Consider the following 24557-nt stretch of genomic DNA (forward strand, 5'->3'; position numbering starts at 1 on the left):
TTCAAGGACACACATACACACTCCTCTGCATCCTGCTTGCAGCAAGAGCGGAGGAAGCAACTTGATTTCTTTTTAGCCACTTTTCAGCTCCTTTTCTCTGGAGGGAGATGGAGAGTTGAACTTTGTTTTCCTGGGACTTTGGGGGTTTTTTTCCCTTCTTCTCTTCTTGACTGTTTCCACATCAGACCACATTGGGAGAATTTTCTACCGAGGTGGGGGCCCTGAATGTGGGCCCATGAGCCAGCTGCAAGGAGGAGGAGAGAGACTGCACCTACGGAAGTGTTGGGGTTCCTCCCCCCTGCCATGAGGTCATGGGAGAGGGGACCCTGGGGTAGAGGCATGGCCTGGGCACGGGGTCTCCCTGCTCCCTGCTGACATGTGCCCTAATCCTGTTCAGCACTGGTTATTTTGTGTCCCTGTGCCAGGAGGGCCCTGCTTGTGCCGTGATTGCTCAGTTCTTTGGCAGTGCCCCGCCCGTGTGGCTGGAGAAGAAAGAGCTCTGAAACTTCTCTCAAGAATCGCTCCCTGTTTCTTTGCACGGGCCTCGCTGTCTATGGATGTTTCAGGAGACCCCACCGAAACACAGAAGGACTCTCAAATTATCCCAGGTTTCTCTCCACAGCGAGAGGTTTTAATATTTAGCATTGTTATCCTTTTCCTGTGTGTTTGTTAAAAAAAGAGGTTTTATCTCTTTCACTTTCTTCCCAGGAAAATTATTTTTTCCCAAACCTGGTGGGGGAGGGCTGGGTGTAACCTGCCTTCTATCAGAGGATATTTTCCTCCACATTTGTCCAAACCGGCACAGCCTGTCCTTTCCTGGGTCTCTGTTGCAGATGGAAGCTGCTGGTGCCATTGTCAGCTTGAAGCCCTCTTTTGATGCAAGCAGATGTTGCCAGGTGTGTTCAGCAGCTGTTGCTCAATGCTTATGCCAAGCTATTGTGTTCCTCATGGAACCAAGGAGCCATTGTGACACTGTAGGGGCTGGTGGCATCAAGGAGACAATTGTGACAGTACAGAACCTCCTAGAAACAAGGCTCCATTGTGCCACCGTGGGGAATCATGGAATCAAGGAGCCCATTGTGACACGGCCAGGCCGCACGGAACCAATGGTCCATTGTTACACTGCGGATTCAAGAAGAGCACGGTGACACCACGCAACATCACGGAACCATGCGTCCATTGTGACACAGCGGGGCCTCATGGAAACAAGGGGACCATTGTGGCAAAGCAGGGCCTAATGGAAGCATGGAGAGCATTGGGACATTGTGAGGAATCATGGAAGCATGGAGAGCATTGTGACCCTAAGGAAACTCCTGGAACCAAGATGACCACTGGCACATAATGGAACCTCATGGAAGCAAGCATCCATGATGACTTTGGAGGGCCTCAGGGACCACAGGACCCATTGTGACACAGCAGGACCTGGTGGAACCAAGGAGCCTTTGTGATACTCCAGATCCACATGGAAGCCAGGGTGCACTGAGACACAACGGGGCCTTGTTGGAACCAAAGACACCTCTGCAAAAAGCAGGCTAGCTCATAGAAGCAAGGAGTCCATTGTTACAACATAAAACTGTCGAAACTGATCGTGATGAGGGTGTGGGTTCGGTCGGGCCCGGCCGGAGATGGACGGCGACGAGAGATCTCTATAAGCAGGTCTTTGGAGCATGCAGTTTATTGCAGAGGGCGTGGGTACAGAGGCACTGCTTAGAGCTGCCAGCTGCAGCTCCAAGCATGCCCAAGGTGTAAGAGAGGGAGAGAGAGTGAGCGAGAGAGCTAAGAGCTAAGAGAGTTACTAAGAGAGGTAAACTGAGAGAGAGAGAGAACTAAGAGGTAAGAGAGACGAATTAAGAGGAGAGCTGAATTAAGAAGAGCCGCGAGGTCCTTGTTACAATACAATAAATCATCTTCTGTAGTGAATATTCTAATTCTCACTAGCCAATCTAATACAAGGTACAAATCCTATAGCATTTACATACAGCCTATAAGAGTTCTTACATTACCATAGAGTGTTACATTTTAACTTCTAAAAACTACTCCTTGGACCCCTTCTGCTGAGCTAGTAGGGTCTGCTCTGACCCTTGGACCTGTCTGCAAGCAGAGGGTATTGTTCAATCAAGAGGGGATTACCTTCAGCCGGCTATACCATTGTTTTCTAGTTGTTCAGTAACTAAGACTCTATATCTCAAAGATGGCCTTCATTTTGATGTCGCTCACAGTTTTCATATTCCCAAAATCTTTTGTTAGGCAATCATATTTATAAGGCTTTCCTGTTTCATCTTCCCCAACATCTCCCCCGTTCTGATGAACAACTAAGATATTAGATACAGTCCTACTCGTTATTTTTTGCACACACTGAAGTATACAAGGTACTGCTACTAATACTATGATTATTACTACTAGAATAATCAAGCCTATTTTACAGAGTTCCCTTAGCCAAGGTGCAAAGCTCCAATCATCAAACAAACTGTCTAGCCAAGACGGGTCATCTGTTGTGATTTGGTTAGCTAGGTCAGATTTATCAATTTTAGAATTATCAATATAAGTTTGGTGTCTATGGCTGGGAGTTGGAGATACATGATGATCGTCTTATGGCCAATATTTATCAAGAGTAATATTATCAAAACCTTCTGGAAGAGGTATTCCAACTAAACAGGTTGAAAAAGGTTTGTCAGGGCTTGTGTCATATAGACAGATGGTATCGGAGCCTGCAGATTTGGCTAAAGCAACCCAGACATTTGTCTTTGGTTGATTCACAGGTAAAGCTTCACTACAAAAACTAAAACAAAAGAATAAAAGCAACATGCACGCGCGCAAATGAGAAAACTCCATTCTTTTCTTGAGCTGTTTTTGGCAGATCACTTTCTTCTGGTGATTCTGCACAGTTCAGGTCTGGGTGCTTGCTTCCTGGCTTCCACTTGCAGGGTCACTGGCTGGTGTGGAGGCGTCGGCAGGCTTTGATGCGAGGTATGGCTTCACGTTTTTTGCTGGAACCCACTTGATTCCTTCACCTGTGGAAACACACGCAAACCCCTTCCCCCACATTATAAGATTGTATGGTCCTTCTATTTTTCCTGAGTCTAGATTTTTAATCAAAACTGGGGGGCGCTCTTTCAGTTTTGCTTTTTTGTTGTTCAAAAAATGTCTATAAATGGGAGGATCAGGCTCTTCTGCAGAGCTATTCAAAAAATTGTACACATACAAAGCCTTGTTCAACCTCCTTTGAGGTGTATCCTGGGCTTCTCCCCCTTTCTGTTGATCTAAAATGCGTTTTAGGGTTTGATGTGTTCTTTTTAGGGTACTTTTTAGCAGTTGTTTAAGATACGGTGAGCAAATACCACTATCTCTTACAGCCCTTCTTAGTTCTTTAATTTCGTGAGTGGGGATGGGAACCCACGTTTTAGGACTGTCAGGCTGTTGGCTAGCTATCACAGGCTTAGCTAATAGACTTTCATCTTTACAGCTTTGGCGTCTTATTTCATGCCAATCTGTTAATTGAGAATAATCTGAGCACTTTGGAGGATTTTTTGATTCAGAAAGTAGCGCTAACAAACTCTCAGAACTCGTTTTCTCCTTATGGGTTGCAAGATCCCAGCCGCTCGCTGGCGGGACTCTGGGGCTCATTGCAAACAAATCTGGCTGCTTTTCAGGGTTTCCTGGTGTTAGATTTAAAGCATCAGCTCCGGCAGAGCGGCTCTCCGTCTTCCCTGCCACCGGAGCTGGACCATTGCCCTCCGTTCCCCCCCTGTTTGCGGCCTGTGAGGCGAGGCTGAGCTGCGCGGAGGGATGTTGCTGGGCGGCGGTAGCCGAGGGATACAGCTGCACGGTGCCGGAGGGCCCCGGCGGGGGCGGCGATGGCACTGCCGATCTCCGCGGTGGCGGGCGAGGAGGCGGGGGAGCCGCGGGGAACTGGCTCCGCGGCAGCGGGCGAGGGGGTGCGGGTGGATCTATTGAAGGCGAGGTGAAAGCCGTGGGGGGCGGTGGCGGAGCTAGTTCCGTGAGCAGTGCTGTGGTTGGAGAAGTGTGAGCATACTTGGGTTGCGTCATCAGGTCAACGTGGCGGACTGCGATGGCCGCTGTCTGTGTGTCGGGGAGAGCGGGAGGTGGCAGGGCTGTCCCGTCGGCAGGAGATGATCCCGGGGCTGCGGGAGGCGGGAGGGCCGGCGTGGAGGCGGCGGGAGTATGTTGCGGTGGGGCCATGGCGAACGGTGGGCCAGTCGGCGGCTGGACCGCGGCGTGCTGCCGCTGGGAGTTTGCAGGCTGGGCTGGTGTGGCTGCCGGCGCGGCGGTGCCGGGAGACGGGGCTGGAGCAGCGGCAGGCACGGGAGAGGCAGCAGCCATCTGTGTAGGCGCTGCAGCGCCGGCACCAGGTGGCTGGCGGCGCTGGGGCGCTCCGTGTCCCACGGACGCGGACGGGACGTTGGCCACCACCGGCGCCGTGTCGGTGGCGGCGAGGGGGACCTGGGGGGCTGGAAGAAGGGTCGCCGCCTGGCTTTGCGGGGGGCCGGCTATGATGGTGGCTACAGCCATAACAGGCGCGGCTAGGGGAGCGGTAGGACCCGTAGGTGGCTGGGGAGCAGCCGCTGGCCCCGCGGGGCTATCGGCGGGGGGCGGGGCCGCGAAGGCGCTGGCGGACGGGGTGGGAGGAGCGAGGGACGGGGCCGCGAAGACGCTGGAGCCGAGGGCGGGGACCGCGGGAGCCGGGGCAGCAGGGAGGAACGGGATGGGGGGGGCGGGGATGGGGGGAGCGGTGGAGGGGGTCGTAGGGTCCGGTGGGACAGGGGTGACGGCTGCCGGGACAGCGGGGGCGGGGGGCGGGGCGGCACGAGTCAGTCGGACCGCGGCTACCGGAGCCGCGAGAGGCGGGACAGCAGGGACTAACGGGACCGTGGGGGTGGAGATGACGGGGGCGGTGGGGGGGGCGGTGGGGTCCGGTGGAGCAGGGGTGACCGGTGCAGGGACCGCGGGGGGGTGGGGCGGGGCGGCACGAGACAGCCGGACCGCGGGTACCGGAGCCGTGAGGTCCGGCGGCGGGGCGGGGGCCGTGCCCTGTTGCAGGCTCGCGGCGGTGAGGGGCGGGCTCGCAGCAGGAGCGGGACCCGGCGAGGTGAGTGCTGCGGGCGGCGCCTTCGCAGCAAACAGCTCCACAAGCGCTCTGCAAGCCGGGAGCAGCTCCGCGGCAGCCATATCCCGGCGGGAGATATTATTAAAGAGTTTAACCCCAACTGTGTCCCAGAAGTCTCTTGTAAAGACGGCTGAACGGTCAGCATTTGGGAAATTAATCAGAGTCCATTCTAAGAGGTTTTTTAGCTCCTGTTTAGGTAATTGACTTGGACCGGAGCTTAGTAAATACTTAAGTTGCTTATAGAGATGTCTGTCATGGGCAGAGTGAGTTTGTCCCATTATTGACCAGTATGATACTCACCTAGATGTCGCAGGGGGCAGGGTCCTTAGTGAGGGATCCGTCGTGGGGGGCTGGCCAGGCTCTCCACACGGCGCTCAGGACGCTGCTGTCGGGTCCCTCCTCAGAGCTCCGGTTTCAGGCGTCGCTTGGCAACGGCTTTCCGTGCTCGGGACCTCGCAGGTGTCTCCACTCAGAGCTCCAGCGCGGGCGGTGCTGAGCAATACCCGTCTGTGCTCGGGCGCGCGGCTGGGTCCCTCCGTAGAGCTCCGGTCTGCACTGCTTAGCAGCGTGTCCGTGCTCGAGGGGTACCGCGGCAAACTTCCTCAAAGAGCTCCAGGTAACCGCTGCGCAGCAGTGGCCGTCTGTGCTCGAGGACTGCCAGGCAATTTCCTCCCTCTGAGAGCTCCAGGTAATTGCTACGAAGTAACGGCTCCCCGTGCTCGAGGGCTGCCTCGGCAGAGTTATAGAGCTCCGGCTTTTACGCTGCGCAGCAACGGTATGCCGTGCTCACGACACGTTCCAGGTGGCTATAACTGGTCATTTAGCTACCGTCCATGGAGAAGTCTCCCACTGGTGGAAGAAGCTGAATCGGGCCTTCACTCACGTTTGGGCGCCAGTTTGTCGAAACTGATCGTGATGAGGGTGTGGGTTCGGTCGGGCCCGGCCGGAGATGGACGGCGACGAGAGATCTCTATAAGCAGGTCTTTGGAGCATGCAGTTTATTGCAGAGGGCGTGGGTACAGAGGCACTGCTTAGAGCTGCCAGCTGCAGCTCCAAGCAGGCCCAAGGTGTAAGAGAGGGAGAGAGAGTGAGCGAGAGAGCTAAGAGCTAAGAGAGTTACTAAGAGAGGTAAACTGAGAGAGAGAGAGAACTAAGAGGTAAGAGAGACGAATTAAGAGGAGAGCTGAATTAAGAGGAGCCGCGAGGTCCTTGTTACAATACAATAAATCATCTTCTGTAGTGAATATTCTAATTCTCACTAGCCAATCTAATACAAGGTACAAATCCTATAGCATTTACATACAGCCTATAAGAGTTCTTACATTACCATAGAGTGTTACATTTTAACTTCTAAAAACTACTCCTTGGACCCCTTCTGCTGAGCTAGTAGGGTCTGCTCTGACCCTTGGACCTGTCTGCAAGCAGAGGGTATTGTTCAATCAAGAGGGGATTACCTTCAGCCGGCTATACCATTATTTTCTAGTTGTTCAGTAACTAAGACTCTATATCTCAAAGATGGCCTTCATTTCGATGTCGCTCACAGTTTTCATATTCCCAAAATCTTTTGTTAGGCAATCATATTTATAAGGCTTTCCTGTTTCATCTTCCCCAACATAAAACCTATGGAACCAAGGGACCATTGTGACACTGCAGGGCCTCATGGAACCAATTGTCCATGATGACAATGCGGATCAAAGGAGACCATGGTGACACTGCGGAACCTGATGGAACTAAGGAGCCATTGTGACACAGTGGGGCCTCATGGAATCAAGGAGACCATTGTGACCCAGGTGTTGCATGGGAAGGCAAGGAGCCATTGTGACACTTTGGGCTTCTTCCCTTGAGCTCTGCAGCTGGCTGTCCCAGCCCAGCGCACCATGTGCCACCTGCTCTCCTCAGGGCTCTGCCTGCACACAGCCCCAGGAGAAGTTTTCCTGTTTGCAAGGAAAGAATGGAAAAGCCGGAGCAGGTTTCCTAAACAACAAACCCCACTCAGGAGCCACATGCTCAGTACAGGCTGCCTGGAACGATGTCCCCTTGCTACAAGGGTCAGTGTGAGCAGGAATGAATGATCTCTGGGAGCAGAATTCTCGGAGTCTTTCCACTGAATTCTCTGTCCCTGTGTCTTGGGGTGACTTTATCATGTGTATCCCCTATCGCTGCTCTATGCCCAGAAGTGAACTTTGTGCATTTCTGTGCCTTTCAACTGAGCCTGAGAGGGGGGAGAGGGAAAAAAAACCGGACAAACTTCTCAGAGCGTTTGTTCAAGGACACACATACACACTCCTCTGCATCCTGCTTGCAGCAAGAGCGGAGGAAGCAACTTGATTTCTTTTTAGCCACTTTTCAGCTCCTTTTCTCTGGAGGGAGATGGAGAGTTGAACTTTGTTTTCCTGGGACTTTGGGGTTTTTTTCCCTTCTTCTCTTCTTGACTCTTTCAACATCAGACCACATTGGGAGAATTTTCTCCCGAGGTGGGGGCCCTGAATGTGGGCCCATGAGCCAGCTGCAAGGAGGAGGAGAGAGACTACACCTCCGGAAGTGTTGGGGTTCCTCCCCCCTGCCATGAGGTCATGGGAGAGGGGACCCTGGGGTAGAGGCATGGCCTGGGCACGGGGGTCTCCCTGCTCCCTGCTGACATGTGCCCTAATCCTGTTCAGCACTGCTTATTTTGTGTTGCCCTGTGCCAGGAGGGCCCTGGTTGTGCTGTGATTGCTCAGTTCTTTGGCAGTGCCCCGCCCATGTGGCTGGAGAAGAAAGAGCTCTGAAACTTCTCTCAAGAATCGCTCCCTGTTTCTTTGCACGGGCCTCGCTGTCTATGGATGTTTCAGGAGACCCCACCGAAACACAGAAGGACTCTAAAATTATCCCAGCTTTCTCTGCACAGCGAGAGCTTTTAATATTTAGCATTGTTATCCTTTTCCTGTGTGTTTGTTAAAAAAATAGTTTTTATCTCTTTCACTTTCTTCCCAGGAAAGTTCTTTTTTCCAAAAACCTGGTGGGGGAGGGCTGGGTGTAACCTGCCTTCTATCAGAGGATATTTTCCTCCACATTTGTTCAAACCGGCGCAGCCTGTCCTTTCCTGGGTCTCTGTTGCAGATGGAAGCTGCTGGTGCCATTGTCAGCTTGAAGCCCTCTTTTGATGCAAGCAGATGTTGCCAGGTGTGTTCAGCAGCTGTTGCTCAATGCTTATGCCAAGCTATTGTGTTCCTCATGGAACCAAGGAGCCATTGTGACACTGCAGGGGCTGATGGCATCAAGGAGGCAATTGTGACAGTACAGAACCTCCTAGAAACAAGGCTCCATTGTGACACCGTGGGGAATCATGGAATCAAGGAGCCCATTGTGACACGGCCAGGCCGCATGGAACCAATGGTCCATGGTTAAACTGCGGATTCAAGAAGAGCACGGTGACACCACGCAACATCATGGAACCATAGGTCCATTGTGACACAGCGGGGCCTCATGGAAACAAGGGGACCATTGTGGCAAAGCAGGGCCTAATGGAAGCATGGAGAGCATTGTGACACTAAGGAAACTCCTGGAACCAAGATGACCACTGGCACATAATGGAACCTCATGGAAGCAAGCCTCCACAATGACTTTGGAGGGCCTCAGGGACCACAGGACCCATTGTGACACAGCAGGACCTGGTGGAACCAAGGAGCCTTTGTGATACTCCACATCCACATGGAAGCCAGGGTGCACTGAGACACAGCGGGGCCTTGTTGGAACCAAAGACACCTCTGCAAAAAGCAGGCTAGCTCATAGAAGCAAGGAGTCCATTGTTACAACGTAAAAGCTATGCAACCAAGGGACCATTGTGACACTGCAGGGCCTCATGGAACCAATTGTCCATGATGGCAGTGCGGATCAAAGGAGACCATGGTGACACTGCGGAACCTGATGGAACCAAGGAGCCATTTTGACACAGTGGGGCCTCATGGAATCAAGGAGACCATTGTGACCCAGGTGTTGCATGTGAAGGCAAGGAGCCATTGTGACACTTTGGGCTTCTTCCCTTGAGCTCTGCAGCTGGCTGTCCCAGCCCAGCGCACCATGTGCCACCTGCTCTCCTCAGGGCTCTGCCTGCACACAGCCCCAGGAGAAGTTTTCCTGTTTGCAAGGAAAGAATGGAAAAGCCGGAGCAGGTTTCCTAAACAACAAACCCCACTCAGGAGCCACATGCTCAGTACAGGCTGCCTGGAACGATGTCCCCTTGCTACAAGGGTCAGTGTGAGCAGGAATGAATGATCTCTGGGAGCAGAATTCTCGGAGTCTTTCCACTGAATTCTCTGTCCCTGTGTCTTGGGGTGACTTTATCATGTGTATCCCCTATCGCTGCTCTATGCCCAGAAGTGAACTTTGTGCATTTCTGTGCCTTTCAACTGAGCCTGAGAGGGGGGAGAGGGAAAAAAAACCGGACAAACTTCTCAGAGCGTTTGTTCAAGGACACACATACACACTCCTCTGCATCCTGCTTGCAGCAAGAGCGGAGGAAGCAACTTGATTTCTTTTTAGCCACTTTTCAGCTCCTTTTCTCTGGAGGGAGATGGAGAGTTGAACTTTGTTTTCCTGGGACTTTGGGGTTTTTTTCCCTTCTTCTCTTCTTGACTCTTTCAACATCAGACCACATTGGGAGAATTTTCTCCCGAGGTGGGGGCCCTGAATGTGGGCCCATGAGCCAGCTGCAAGGAGGAGGAGAGAGACTACACCTCCGGAAGTGTTGGGGTTCCTCCCCCCTGCCATGAGGTCATGGGAGAGGGGACCCTGGGGTAGAGGCATGGCCTGGGCACGGGGGTCTCCCTGCTCCCTGCTGACATGTGCCCTAATCCTGTTCAGCACTGCTTATTTTGTGTTGCCCTGTGCCAGGAGGGCCCTGGTTGTGCTGTGATTGCTCAGTTCTTTGGCAGTGCCCCGCCCATGTGGCTGGAGAAGAAAGAGCTCTGAAACTTCTCTCAAGAATCGCTCCCTGTTTCTTTGCACGGGCCTCGCTGTCTATGGATGTTTCAGGAGACCCCACCGAAACACAGAAGGACTCTAAAATTATCCCAGCTTTCTCTGCACAGCGAGAGCTTTTAATATTTAGCATTGTTATCCTTTTCCTGTGTGTTTGTTAAAAAAATAGTTTTTATCTCTTTCACTTTCTTCCCAGGAAAGTTCTTTTTTCCAAAAACCTGGTGGGGGAGGGCTGGGTGTAACCTGCCTTCTATCAGAGGATATTTTCCTCCACATTTGTTCAAACCGGCGCAGCCTGTCCTTTCCTGGGTCTCTGTTGCAGATGGAAGCTGCTGGTGCCATTGTCAGCTTGAAGCCCTCTTTTGATGCAAGCAGATGTTGCCAGGTGTGTTCAGCAGCTGTTGCTCAATGCTTATGCCAAGCTATTGTGTTCCTCATGGAACCAAGGAGCCATTGTGACACTGCAGGGGCTGATGGCATCAAGGAGGCAATTGTGACAGTACAGAACCTCCTAGAAACAAGGCTCCATTGTGACACCGTGGGGAATCATGGAATCAAGGAGCCCATTGTGACACGGCCAGGCCGCATGGAACCAATGGTCCATGGTTAAACTGCGGATTCAAGAAGAGCACGGTGACACCACGCAACATCATGGAACCATAGGTCCATTGTGACACAGCGGGGCCTCATGGAAACAAGGGGACCATTGTGGCAAAGCAGGGCCTAATGGAAGCATGGAGAGCATTGTGACACTAAGGAAACTCCTGGAACCAAGATGACCACTGGCACATAATGGAACCTCATGGAAGCAAGCCTCCACAATGACTTTGGAGGGCCTCAGGGACCACAGGACCCATTGTGACACAGCAGGACCTGGTGGAACCAAGGAGCCTTTGTGATACTCCACATCCACATGGAAGCCAGGGTGCACTGAGACACAGCGGGGCCTTGTTGGAACCAAAGACACCTCTGCAAAAAGCAGGCTAGCTCATAGAAGCAAGGAGTCCATTGTTACAACGTAAAAGCTATGCAACCAAGGGACCATTGTGACACTGCAGGGCCTCATGGAACCAATTGTCCATGATGGCAGTGCGGATCAAAGGAGACCATGGTGACACTGCGGAACCTGATGGAACCAAGGAGCCATTTTGACACAGTGGGGCCTCATGGAATCAAGGAGACCATTGTGACCCAGGTGTTGCATGTGAAGGCAAGGAGCCATTGTGACACTTTGGGCTTCTTCCCTTGAGCTCTGCAGCTGGCTGTCCCAGCCCAGCGCACCATGTGCCACCTGCTCTCCTCAGGGCTCTGCCTGCACACAGCCCCAGGAGAAGTTTTCCTGTTTGGAAGGAAAGAATGGAAAAGCCGGAGCAGGTTTCCTAAACAACAAACCCCACTCAGGAGCCACATGCTCAGTACAGGCTGCCTGGAACGATGTCCCCTTGCTACAAGGGTCAGTGTGAGCAGGAATGAATGATCTCTGGGAGCAGAATTCTCGGAGTCTTTCCACTGAATTCTCTGTCCCTGTGTCTTGGGGTGACTTTATCATGTGTATCCCCTATTGCTGCTCTATGCCCAGAAGTGAACTTTGTGCATTTCTGTGCCTTTCAACTGAGCCTGAGAGGGGGGAGAGGAAAAAAACCGGACAAAATTCTCAGAGCGTTTTTTCGAGGACACACATACACACTCCTCTGCATCCTGCTTGCAGCAAGAGCAGAGGAAGCAACTTGGTTTCTTTTTTGCCAGTTTTCAGCTCCTTTTCTCTGGGGGGAGATGGAGAGTTGAACTTTGTTTTCCTGGGACTTCGGGGGTTTTTTTTCCCTTCTTCTCTTCTTGACTCCTTCAACATCAGAGCACATTGGGAGAATTTTCTCCCGAGGTGGGGGCCCTGAATGTGGGCCCATGAGCCAGCTGCAAGGAGGAGGAGAGAGACTACACCTACGGAAGTGTTGGGGTTCCTCCCCCCTGCCATGAGGTCATGGGAGAGGGGACCCTGGGGTAGAGGCATGGCCTGGGCACGGGGGTCTCCCTGCTCCCTGCTCACATGTGCCCTAATCCTGTTCAGCACTGCTTATTTTGTGTTGCCCTGTGCGAGGAGGGCCCTGGTTGTGCTGTGATTGCTCAGTTCTTTGGCAGTGCCCCGCCCATGTGGCTGGAGAAGAAAGAGCTCTGAAACTTCTCTCAAGAATCGCTCCCTGTTTCTTTGCACGGGCCTCGCTGTCTATGGATGTTTCAGGAGACCCCACCGAAACACAGAAGGACTCTAAAATTATCCCAGCTTTCTCTGCACAGCGAGAGCTTTTAATATTTAGCATTGTTATCCTTTTCCTGTGTGTTTGTTAAAAAAATAGTTTTTATCTCTTTCACTTTCTTCCCAGGAAAGTTCTTTTTTCCAAAAACCTGGTGGGGGAGGGCTGGGTGTAACCTGCCTTCTATCAGAGGATATTTTCCTCCACATTTGTTCAAACCGGCGCAGCCTGTCCTTTCCTGGGTCTCTGTTGCAGATGGAAGCTGCTGGTGCCATTGTCAGCTTGAAGCCCTCTTTTGATGCAAGCAGATGTTGCCAGGTGTGTTCAGCAGCTGTTGCTCAATGCTTATGCCAAGCTATTGTGTTCCTCATGGAACCAAGGAGCCATTGTGACACTGCAGGGGCTGATGGCATCAAGGAGGCAATTGTGACAGTACAGAACCTCCTAGAAACAAGGCTCCATTGTGACACCGTGGGGAATCATGGAATCAAGGAGCCCATTGTGACACAGCCAGGCCGCATGGAACCAATGGTCCATGGTTACACTGCGGATTCAAGAAGAGCACGGTGACACCACGCAACATCATGGAACCATAGGTCCATTGTGACACAGCGGGGCCTCATGGAAACAAGGGGACCATTGTGGCAAAGCAGGGCCTAATGGAAGCATGGAGAGCATTGTGACACTAAGGAAACTCCTGGAACCAAGATGACCACTGGCACATAATGGAACCTCATGGAAGCAAGCCTCCACAATGACTTTGGAGGGCCTCAGGGACCACAGGACCCATTGTGACACAGCAGGACCTGGTGGAACCAAGGAGCCTTTGTGATACTCCACATCCACATGGAAACCAGGGTGCACTGAGACACAGCGGGGCCTTGTTGGAACCAAAGACACCTCTGCAAAAAGCAGGCTAGCTCATAGAAGCAAGGAGTCCATTGTTACAACGTAAAAGCTATGGAAGCAAGGGACCATTGTGACACTGCGGGGCCTCATGGAACCAATTGTCCATGATGACAGTGCGGATCAAAGGAGACCATGGTGACACTGCGGAACCTGATGGAACCAAGGAGCCATTGTGACACAGTGGGGCCTCATGGAATCAAGGAGACCATTGTGACCCAGGTGTTGCATGTGAAGGCAAGGAGCCATTGTGACACTTTGGGCTTCTTCCCTTGAGCTCTGCAGCTGGCTGTCCCAGCCCAGCGCACCATGTGCCACCTGCTCTCCTCAGGGCTCTGCCTGCACACAGCCCCAGGAGAAGTTTTCCTGTTTGGAAGGAAAGAATGGAAAAGCCGGAGCAGGTTTCCTAAACAACAAACCCCACTCAGGAGCCACATGCTCAGTACAGGCTGCCTGGAACGATGTCCCCTTTCTACAAGGGTCAGTGTGAGCAGGAATGAATGATCTCTGGGAGCAGAATTCTCGGAGTCTTTCCACTGAATTCTCTGTCCCTGTGTCTTGGGGTGACTTTATCGTGTGTATCCCCTATTGCTGCTCTATGCCCAGAAGTGAACTTTGTGCATTTCTGTGCCTTTCAACTGAGCCTGAGAGGGAGGAGAGGAGAAAAAACCGGACAAACTTCTCAGAGCGTTTGTTCAAGGACACACATACACACTCCTCTGCATCCTGCTTGCAGCAAGAGCAGAGGGAAGCAACTTGGTTTCTTTTTAGCCAGTTTTCAGCTCCTTTTCTCTGGGGGGAGATGGAGAGTTGAACTTTGTTTTCCTGGGACTTTGGGGGTTTTTTTCCCTTCTTCTCTTCTTGACTCTTTCAACATCAGAGCACATTGGGAGAATTTTCTCCCGAGGTGGGGGCCCTGAATGTGGGCCCATGAGCCAGCTGCAAGGAGGAGGAGAGAGACTGCACCTACGGAAGTGTTGGGGTTCCTCCCCCCTGCCATGAGGTCATGGGAGAGGGGACCGTGGGGTAGAGGCATGGCCTGGGCACGGGGTCTCCCTGCTCCCTTCTCACATGTGCCCTAATCCTGTTCAGCACTGCTTATTTTGTGTTGCCCTGTGCGAGGAGGGCCCTGGTTGTGCCGTGATTGCTCAGTTCTTTGGCAGTGCCCCGCCCATGTGGCTGGAGAAGAAAGAGCTCTGAAACTTCTCTCAAGAATCGCTCCCTGTTTCTTTGCACGGGCCTCGCTGTCTATGGATGTTTCAGGAGACCCCACCGAAACACGGAAGGACTCTCAAATTATCCCAGCTTTCTCTGCACAGCGAGAGCTTTTAATATTTAGCATTGTTATCCTTTTCCTGTGTGTTTGTTAAAAAAATAGTTTTTATCTCTTTCACTTTCTTCCCAGGAAAGTTCTTTTTTCCAAAAACCTGGTGGGGGAGGGCTGGGTGTAACCTGCCTTCTATCAGAGGATATTTTCCTCCACATTTGTCCAAACCGGCACAGCCTGTCCTTTCCTGGGTCTCTGTTGCAGATGGAAGCTGCTGGTGCCATTGTCAGCTTGAAGCCCTCTTTTGATGCAAGCAGATGTTGCCAGGTGTGTTCAGCAGCTGTTGCTCAATGCTTATGCCAAGCTATTGTGTTCCTCATGGAACCAAGGAGCCATTGTGACACTGCAGGGGCTGATGGCATCAAGGAGGCAATTGTGACAGTACAGAACCTCCTAGAAACAAGGCTCCATTGTGACACCGTGGGGAATCATGGAATCAAGGAGCCCATTGTGACACGGCTGCATGGAACCAATGGTCCATGGTTACACTGCGGATTCAAGAAGAGCACGGTGACACCACGCAACATCATGGAACCATAGGTCCATTGTGACACAGCGGGGCCTCATGGAAACAAGGGGACCATTGTGGCAAAGCAGGGCCTAATGGAAGCATGGAGAGCATTGTGACACTAAGGAAACTCCTGGAACCAAGATGACCACTGGCACATAATGGAACCTCATGGAAGCAAGCCTCCACAATGACTTTGGAGGGCCTCAGGGACCACAGGACCCATTGTGACACAGCAGGACCTGGTGGAACCAAGGAGCCTTTGTGATACTCCACATCCACATGGAAACCAGGGTGCACTGAGACACAGCGGGGCCTTGTTGGAACCAAAGACACCTCTGCAAAAAGCAGGCTAGCTCATAGAAGCAAGGAGTCCATTGTTACAACGTAAAAGCTATGGAAGCAAGGGACCATTGTGACACTGCGGGGCCTCATGGAACCAATTGTCCATGATGACAGTGCGGATCAAAGGAGACCATGGTGACACTGCGGAACCTGATGGAACCAAGGAGCCATTTTGACACAGTGGGGCCTCATGGAATCAAGGAGACCATTGTGACCCAGGTGTTGCATGTGAAGGCAAGGAGCCATTGTGACACTTTGGGCTTCTTCCCTTGAGCTCTGCAGCTGGCTGTCCCAGCCCAGCGCACCATGTGCCACCTGCTCTCCTCAGGGCTCTGCCTGCACACAGCCCCAGGAGAAGTTTTCCTGTTTGCAAGGAAAGAATGGAAAAGCCGGAGCAGGTTTCCTAAACAACAAACCCCACTCAGGAGCCACATGCTCAGTACAGGCTGCCTGGAACGAGGTCCCCTTTCTACAAGGGTCAGTGTGAGCAGGAATGAATGATCTCTGGGAGCAGAATTCTCGGAGTCTTTCCACTGAATTCTCTGTCCCTGTGTCTTGGGGTGACTTTATCATGTGTATCCCCTATTGCTGCTCTATGCCCAGAAGTGAACTTTGTGCATTTCTGTGCCTTTCAACTGAGCCTGAGAGGGGGGAGAGGAAAAAAACCGGACAAACTTCTCAGAGCGTTTTTTCGAGGACACACATACACACTCCTCTGCATCCTGCTTGCAGCAAGAGCAGAGGAAGCAACTTGGTTTCTTTTTTGCCAGTTTTCAGCTCCTTTTCTCTGGGGGGAGATGGAGAGTTGAACTTTGTTTTCCTGGGACTTCGGGGGGTTTTTTTCCCTTCTTCTCTTCTTGACTCTTTCAACATCAGAGCACATTGGGAGAATTTTCTCCCGAGGTGGGGGCCCTGAATGTGGGCCCATGAGCCAGCTGCAAGGAGGAGGAGAGAGACTACACCTCCGGAAGTGTTGGGGTTCCTCCCCCCTGCCATGAGGTCATGGGAGAGGGGACCCTGGGGTAGAGGCATGGCCTGGGCACGGGGGTCTCCCTGCTCCCTGCTGACATGTGCCCTAATCCTGTTCAGCACTGCTTATTTTGTGTTGCCCTGTGCCAGGAGGGCCCTGGTTGTGCTGTGATTGCTCAGTTCTTTGGCAGTGCCCCGCCCATGTGGCTGGAGAAGAAAGAGCTCTGAAACTTCTCTCAAGAATCGCTCCCTGTTTCTTTGCACGGGCCTCGCTGTCTATGGATGTTTCAGGAGACCCCACCGAAACACAGAAGGACTCTAAAATTATCCCAGCTTTCTCTGCACAGCGAGAGCTTTTAATATTTAGCATTGTTATCCTTTTCCTGTGTGTTTGTTAAAAAAATAGTTTTTATCTCTTTCACTTTCTTCCCAGGAAAGTTCTTTTTTCCAAAAACCTGGTGGGGGAGGGCTGGGTGTAACCTGCCTTCTATCAGAGGATATTTTCCTCCACATTTGTCCAAACCGGCACAGCCTGTCCTTTCCTGGGTCTCTGTTGCAGATGGAAGCTGCTGGTGCCATTGTCAGCTTGAAGCACTCTTTTGATGCAAGCAGATGTTGCCAGGTGTGTTCAGCAGCTGTTGCTCAATGCTTATGCCAAGCTATTGTGTTCCTCATGGAACCAAGGAGCCATTGTGACACTGCAGGGGCTGATGGCATCAAGGAGACAATTGTGACAGTACAGAACCTCCTAGAAACAAGGCTCCATTGTGACACCGTGGGGAATCATGGAATCAAGGAGCCCATTGTGACACAGCCAGGCCGCATGGAACCAATGGTCCATGGTTACACTGCGGATTCAAGAAGAGCACGGTGACACCACGCAACATCATGGAACCATAGGTCCATTGTGACACAGCGGGGCCTCATGGAAACAAGGGGACCATTGTGGCAAAGCAGGGCCTAATGGAAGCATGGAGAGCATTGTGACACTAAGGAAACTCCTGGAACCAAGATGACCACTGGCACATAATGGAACCTCATGGAAGCAAGCCTCCACGATGGTTTTGGAGGGCCTCAGGGACCACAGGACCCATTGTGACACAGCAGGACCTGGTGGAACCAAGGAGCCTTTGTGATACTCCAGATCCACATGGAAGACAGGGTGCACTGAGACACAGCGGGGCCTTGTTGGAACCAAAGACACCTCTGCAAAAAGCAGGCTAGCTCATAGAAGCAAGGAGTCCATTGTTACAACATCAAACCTATGGAAGCAAGGGACCATTGTGACACTGCGGGGCCTCATGGAACCAATTGTTCATGATGACAGTGCGGATCAAAGGAGACCATGGTGACACTGCGGAACCTGATGGAACCAAGGAGCCATTGTGACACAGTGGGGCCTCATGGAATCAAGGAGACCATTGTGACCCAGGTGTTGCATGTGAAGGCAAGGAGCCATTGTGACACTTTGGGCTTCTTCCCTTGAGCTCTGCAGCTGGCTGTCCCAGCCCAGCGCACCATGTGCCACCTGCTCTCCTCAGGGCTCTGCCTGCACACAGCCCCAGGAGAAGTTTTCCTGTTTGGAAGGAAAGAATGGAAAAGCCGGAGCAGGTTTCCTAAACAACAAACCCCACTCAGGAGCCACATGCTCAGTACAGGCTGCCTGGAACGATGTCCCCTTGCTACAAGGGTCAGTGTGAGCAGGAATGAATGATCTCTGGGAGCAGAATTCTCGGAGTCTTTCCACTGAATTCTCTGTCCCTGTGTCTTGGGGTGACTTTATCGTGTGTATCCCCTATTGCTGCTCTATGCCCAGAAGTGAACTTTGTGCATTTCTGTGCCTTTCAACTGAGCCTGAGAGGGAGGAGAGGAGAAAAAACCGGACAAACTTCTCAGAGCGTTTGTTCAAGGACACACATACACACTCCTCTGCATCCTGCTTGCAGCAAGAGCAGAGGGAAGCAACTTTGTTTCTTTTTAGCCAGTTTTCAGCTCCTTTTCTCTGGGGGGAGATGGAGAGTTGAACTTTGTTTTCCTGGGACTTTGGGGGTTTTTTTCCCTTCTTCTCTTCTTGACTCTTTCAACATCAGAGCACATTGGGAGAATTTTCTCCCGAGGTGGGGGCCCTGAATGTGGGCCCATGAGCCAGCTGCAAGGAGGAGGAGAGAGACTGCACCTACGGAAGTGTTGGGGTTCCTCCCCCCTGCCATGAGGTCATGGGAGAGGGGACCGTGGGGTAGAGGCATGGCCTGGGCACGGGGTCTCCCTGCTCCCTTCTCACATGTGCCCTAATCCTGTTCAGCACTGCTTATTTTGTGTTGCCCTGTGCGAGGAGGGCCCTGGTTGTGCTGTGATTGCTCAGTTCTTTGGCAGTGCCCCGCCCATGTGGCTGGAGAAGAAAGAGCTCTGAAACTTCTCTCAAGAATCGCTCCCTGTTTCTTTGCACGGGCCTCGCTGTCTATGGATGTTTCAGGAGACCCCACCGAAACACAGAAGGACTCTAAAATTATCCCAGCTTTCTCTGCACAGCGAGAGCTTTTAATATTTAGCATTGTTATCCTTTTCCTGTGTGTTTGTTAAAAAAATAGTTTTTATCTCTTTCACTTTCTTCCCAGGAAAGTTCTTTTTTCCAAAAACCTGGTGGGGGAGGGCTGGGTGTAACCTGCCTTCTATCAGAGGATATTTTCCTCCACATTTGTCCAAACCGGCACAGCCTGTCCTTTCCTGGGTCTCTGTTGCAGATGGAAGCTGCTGGTGCCATTGTCAGCTTGAAGCACTCTTTTGATGCAAGCAGATGTTGCCAGGTGTGTTCAGCAGCTGTTGCTCAATGCTTATGCCAAGCTATTGTGTTCCTCATGGAACCAAGGAGCCATTGTGACACTGCAGGGGCTGATGGCATCAAGGAGACAATTGTGACAGTACAGAACCTCCTAGAAACAAGGCTCCATTGTGACACCGTGGGGAATCATGGAATCAAGGAGCCCATTGTGACACAGCCAGGCCGCATGGAACCAATGGTCCATGGTTACACTGCGGATTCAAGAAGAGCACGGTGACACCACGCAACATCATGGAACCATAGGTCCATTGTGACACAGCGGGGCCTCATGGAAACAAGGGGACCATTGTGGCAAAGCAGGGCCTAATGGAAGCATGGAGAGCATTGTGACACTAAGGAAACTCCTGGAACCAAGATGACCACTGGCACATAATGGAACCTCATGGAAGCAAGCCTCCACAATGACTTTGGAGGGCCTCAGGGACCACAGGACCCATTGTGACACAGCAGGACCTGGTGGAACCAAGGAGCCTTTGTGATACTCCACATCCACATGGAAACCAGGGTGCACTGAGACACAGCGGGGCCTTGTTGGAACCAAAGACACCTCTGCAAAAAGCAGGCTAGCTCATAGAAGCAAGGAGTCCATTGTTACAACGTAAAAGCTATGCAACCAAGGGACCATTGTGACACTGCAGGGCCTCATGGAACCAATTGTCCATGATGACAGTGCGGATCAAAGGAGACCATGGTGACACTGCGGAACCTGATGGAACCAAGGAGCCATTTTGACACAGTGGGGCCTCATGGAATCAAGGAGACCATTGTGACCCAGGTGTTGCATGTGAAGGCAAGGAGCCATTGTGACACTTTGGGCTTCTTCCCTTGAGCTCTGCAGCTGGCTGTCCCAGCCCAGCGCACCATGTGCCACCTGCTCTCCTCAGGGCTCTGCCTGCACACAGCCCCAGGAGAAGTTTTCCTGTTTGCAAGGAAAGAATGGAAAAGCCGGAGCAGGTTTCCTAAACAACAAACCCCACTCAGGAGCCACATGCTCAGTACAGGCTGCCTGGAACGATGTCCCCTTTCTACAAGGGTCAGTGTGAGCAGGAATGAATGATCTCTGGGAGCAGAATTCTCGGAGTCTTTCCACTGAATTCTCTGTCCCTGTGTCTTGGGGTGACTTTATCGTGTGTATCCCCTATTGCTGCTCTATGCCCAGAAGTGAACTTTGTGCATTTCTGTGCCTTTCAACTGAGCCTGAGAGGGAGGAGAGGAGAAAAAACCGGACAAACTTCTCAGAGCGTTTGTTCAAGGACACACATACACACTCCTCTGCATCCTGCTTGCAGCAAGAGCAGAGGGAAGCAACTTTGTTTCTTTTTAGCCAGTTTTCAGCTCCTTTTCTCTGGGGGGAGATGGAGAGTTGAACTTTGTTTTCCTGGGACTTTGGGGGTTTTTTTCCCTTCTTCTCTTCTTGACTCTTTCAACATCAGAGCACATTGGGAGAATTTTCTCCCGAGGTGGGGGCCCTGAATGTGGGCCCATGAGCCAGCTGCAAGGAGGAGGAGAGAGACTGCACCTACGGAAGTGTTGGGGTTCCTCCCCCCTGCCATGAGGTCATGGGAGAGGGGACCGTGGGGTAGAGGCATGGCCTGGGCACGGGGTCTCCCTGCTCCCTTCTCACATGTGCCCTAATCCTGTTCAGCACTGCTTATTTTGTGTTGCCCTGTGCGAGGAGGGCCCTGGTTGTGCCGTGATTGCTCAGTTCTTTGGCAGTGCCCCGCCCATGTGGCTGGAGAAGAAAGAGCTCTGAAACTTCTCTCAAGAATCGCTCCCTGTTTCTTTGCACGGGCCTCGCTGTCTATGGATGTTTCAGGAGACCCCACCGAAACACGGAAGGACTCTCAAATTATCCCAGCTTTCTCTGCACAGCGAGAGCTTTTAATATTTAGCATTGTTATCCTTTTCCTGTGTGTTTGTTAAAAAAATAGTTTTTATCTCTTTCAATTTCTTCCCAGGAAAGTTCTTTTTTCCAAAAACCTGGTGGGGGAGGGCTGGGTGTAACCTGCCTTCTATCAGAGGATATTTTCCTCCACATTTGTCCAAACCGGCACAGCCTGTCCTTTCCTGGGTCTCTGTTGCAGATGGAAGCTGCTGGTGCCATTGTCAGCTTGAAGCCCTCTTTTGATGCAAGCAGATGTTGCCAGGTGTGTTCAGCAGCTGTTGCTCAATGCTTATGCCAAGCTATTGTGTTCCTCATGGAACCAAGGAGCCATTGTGACACTGCAGGGGCTGATGGCATCAAGGAGGCAATTGTGACAGTACAGAACCTCCTAGAAACAAGGCTCCATTGTGACACCGTGGGGAATCATGGAATCAAGGAGCCCATTGTGACACGGCTGCATGGAACCAATGGTCCATGGTTACACTGCGGATTCAAGAAGAGCACGGTGACACCACGCAACATCATGGAACCATAGGTCCATTGTGACACAGCGGGGCCTCATGGAAACAAGGGGACCATTGTGGCAAAGCAGGGCCTAATGGAAGCATGGAGAGCATTGTGACACTAAGGAAACTCCTGGAACCAAGATGACCACTGGCACATAATGGAACCTCATGGAAGCAAGCCTCCACAATGACTTTGGAGGGCCTCAGGGACCACAGGACCCATTGTGACACAGCAGGACCTGGTGGAACCAAGGAGCCTTTGTGATACTCCACATCCACATGGAAACCAGGGTGCACTGAGACACAGCGGGGCCTTGTTGGAACCAAAGACACCTCTGCAAAAAGCAGGCTAGCTCATAGAAGCAAGGAGTCCATTGTTACAACGTAAAAGCTATGGAAGCAAGGGACCATTGTGACACTGCGGGGCCTCATGGAACCAATTGTCCATGATGACAGTGCGGATCAAAGGAGACCATGGTGACACTGCGGAACCTGATGGAACCAAGGAGCCATTTTGACACAGTGGGGCCTCATGGAATCAAGGAGACCATTGTGACCCAGGTGTTGCATGTGAAGGCAAGGAGCCATTGTGACACTTTGGGCTTCTTCCCTTGAGCTCTGCAGCTGGCTGTCCCAGCCCAGCGCACCATGTGCCACCTGCTCTCCTCAGGGCTCTGCCTGCACACAGCCCCAGGAGAAGTTTTCCTGTTTGCAAGGAAAGAATGGAAAAGCCGGAGCAGGTTTCCTAAACAACAAACCCCACTCAGGAGCCACATGCTCAGTACAGGCTGCCTGGAACGAGGTCCCCTTTCTACAAGGGTCAGTGTGAGCAGGAATGAATGATCTCTGGGAGCAGAATTCTCGGAGTCTTTCCACTGAATTCTCTGTCCCTGTGTCTTGGGGTGACTTTATCATGTGTATCCCCTATTGCTGCTCTATGCCCAGAAGTGAACTTTGTGCATTTCTGTGCCTTTCAACTGAGCCTGAGAGGGGGGAGAGGAAAAAAACCGGACAAACTTCTCAGAGCGTTTTTTCGAGGACACACATACACACTCCTCTGCATCCTGCTTGCAGCAAGAGCAGAGGAAGCAACTTGGTTTCTTTTTTGCCAGTTTTCAGCTCCTTTTCTCTGGGGGGAGATGGAGAGTTGAACTTTGTTTTCCTGGGACTTCGGGGGGTTTTTTTCCCTTCTTCTCTTCTTGACTCTTTCAACATCAGAGCACATTGGGAGAATTTTCTCCCGAGGTGGGGGCCCTGAATGTGGGCCCATGAGCCAGCTGCAAGGAGGAGGAGAGAGACTACACCTCCGGAAGTGTTGGGGTTCCTCCCCCCTGCCATGAGGTCATGGGAGAGGGGACCCTGGGGTAGAGGCATGGCCTGGGCACGGGGGTCTCCCTGCTCCCTGCTGACATGTGCCCTAATCCTGTTCAGCACTGCTTATTTTGTGTTGCCCTGTGCCAGGAGGGCCCTGGTTGTGCTGTGATTGCTCAGTTCTTTGGCAGTGCCCCGCCCATGTGGCTGGAGAAGAAAGAGCTCTGAAACTTCTCTCAAGAATCGCTCCCTGTTTCTTTGCACGGGCCTCGCTGTCTATGGATGTTTCAGGAGACCCCACCGAAACACAGAAGGACTCTCAAATTATCCCAGCTTTCTCTGCACAGCGAGAGCTTTTAATATTTAGCATTGTTATCCTTTTCCTGTGTGTTTGTTAAAAAAATAGTTTTTATCTCTTTCACTTTCTTCCCAGGAAAGTTCTTTTTTCCAAAAACCTGGTGGGGGAGGGCTGGGTGTAACCTGCCTTCTATCAGAGGATATTTTCCTCCACATTTGTCCAAACCGGCACAGCCTGTCCTTTCCTGGGTCTCTGTTGCAGATGGAAGCTGCTGGTGCCATTGTCAGCTTGAAGCACTCTTTTGATGCAAGCAGATGTTGCCAGGTGTGTTCAGCAGCTGTTGCTCAATGCTTATGCCAAGCTATTGTGTTCCTCATGGAACCAAGGAGCCATTGTGACACTGCAGGGGCTGATGGCATCAAGGAGACAATTGTGACAGTACAGAACCTCCTAGAAACAAGGCTCCATTGTGACACCGTGGGGAATCATGGAATCAAGGAGCCCATTGTGACACAGCCAGGCCGCATGGAACCAATGGTCCATGGTTACACTGCGGATTCAAGAAGAGCACGGTGACACCACGCAACATCATGGAACCATAGGTCCATTGTGACACAGCGGGGCCTCATGGAAACAAGGGGACCATTGTGGCAAAGCAGGGCCTAATGGAAGCATGGAGAGCATTGTGACACTAAGGAAACTCCTGGAACCAAGATGACCACTGGCACATAATGGAACCTCATGGAAGCAAGCCTCCACGATGGTTTTGGAGGGCCTCAGGGACCACAGGACCCATTGTGACACAGCAGGACCTGGTGGAACCAAGGAGCCTTTGTGATACTCCAGATCCACATGGAAGCCAGGGTGCACTGAGACACAGCGGGGCCTTGTTGGAACCAAAGACACCTCTGCAAAAAGCAGGCTAGCTCATAGAAGCAAGGAGTCCATTGTTACAACATCAAACCTATGGAAGCAAGGGACCATTGTGACACTGCGGGGCCTCATGGAACCAATTGTTCATGATGACAGTGCGGATCAAAGGAGACCATGGTGACACTGCGGAACCTGATGGAACCAAGGAGCCATTGTGACACAGTGGGGCCTCATGGAATCAAGGAGACCATTGTGACCCAGGTGTTGCATGTGAAGGCAAGGAGCCATTGTGACACTTTGGGCTTCTTCCCTTGAGCTCTGCAGCTGGCTGTCCCAGCCCAGCGCACCATGTGCCACCTGCTCTCCTCAGGGCTCTGCCTGCACACAGCCCCAGGAGAAGTTTTCCTGTTTGGAAGGAAAGAATGGAAAAGCCGGAGCAGGTTTCCTAAACAACAAA

The sequence above is a fragment of the Aphelocoma coerulescens genome, unplaced genomic scaffold, assembly GCF_041296385.1.
Source record: "Aphelocoma coerulescens isolate FSJ_1873_10779 unplaced genomic scaffold, UR_Acoe_1.0 HiC_scaffold_58, whole genome shotgun sequence".
Classification (NCBI taxonomy): domain Eukaryota; kingdom Metazoa; phylum Chordata; class Aves; order Passeriformes; family Corvidae; genus Aphelocoma; species Aphelocoma coerulescens.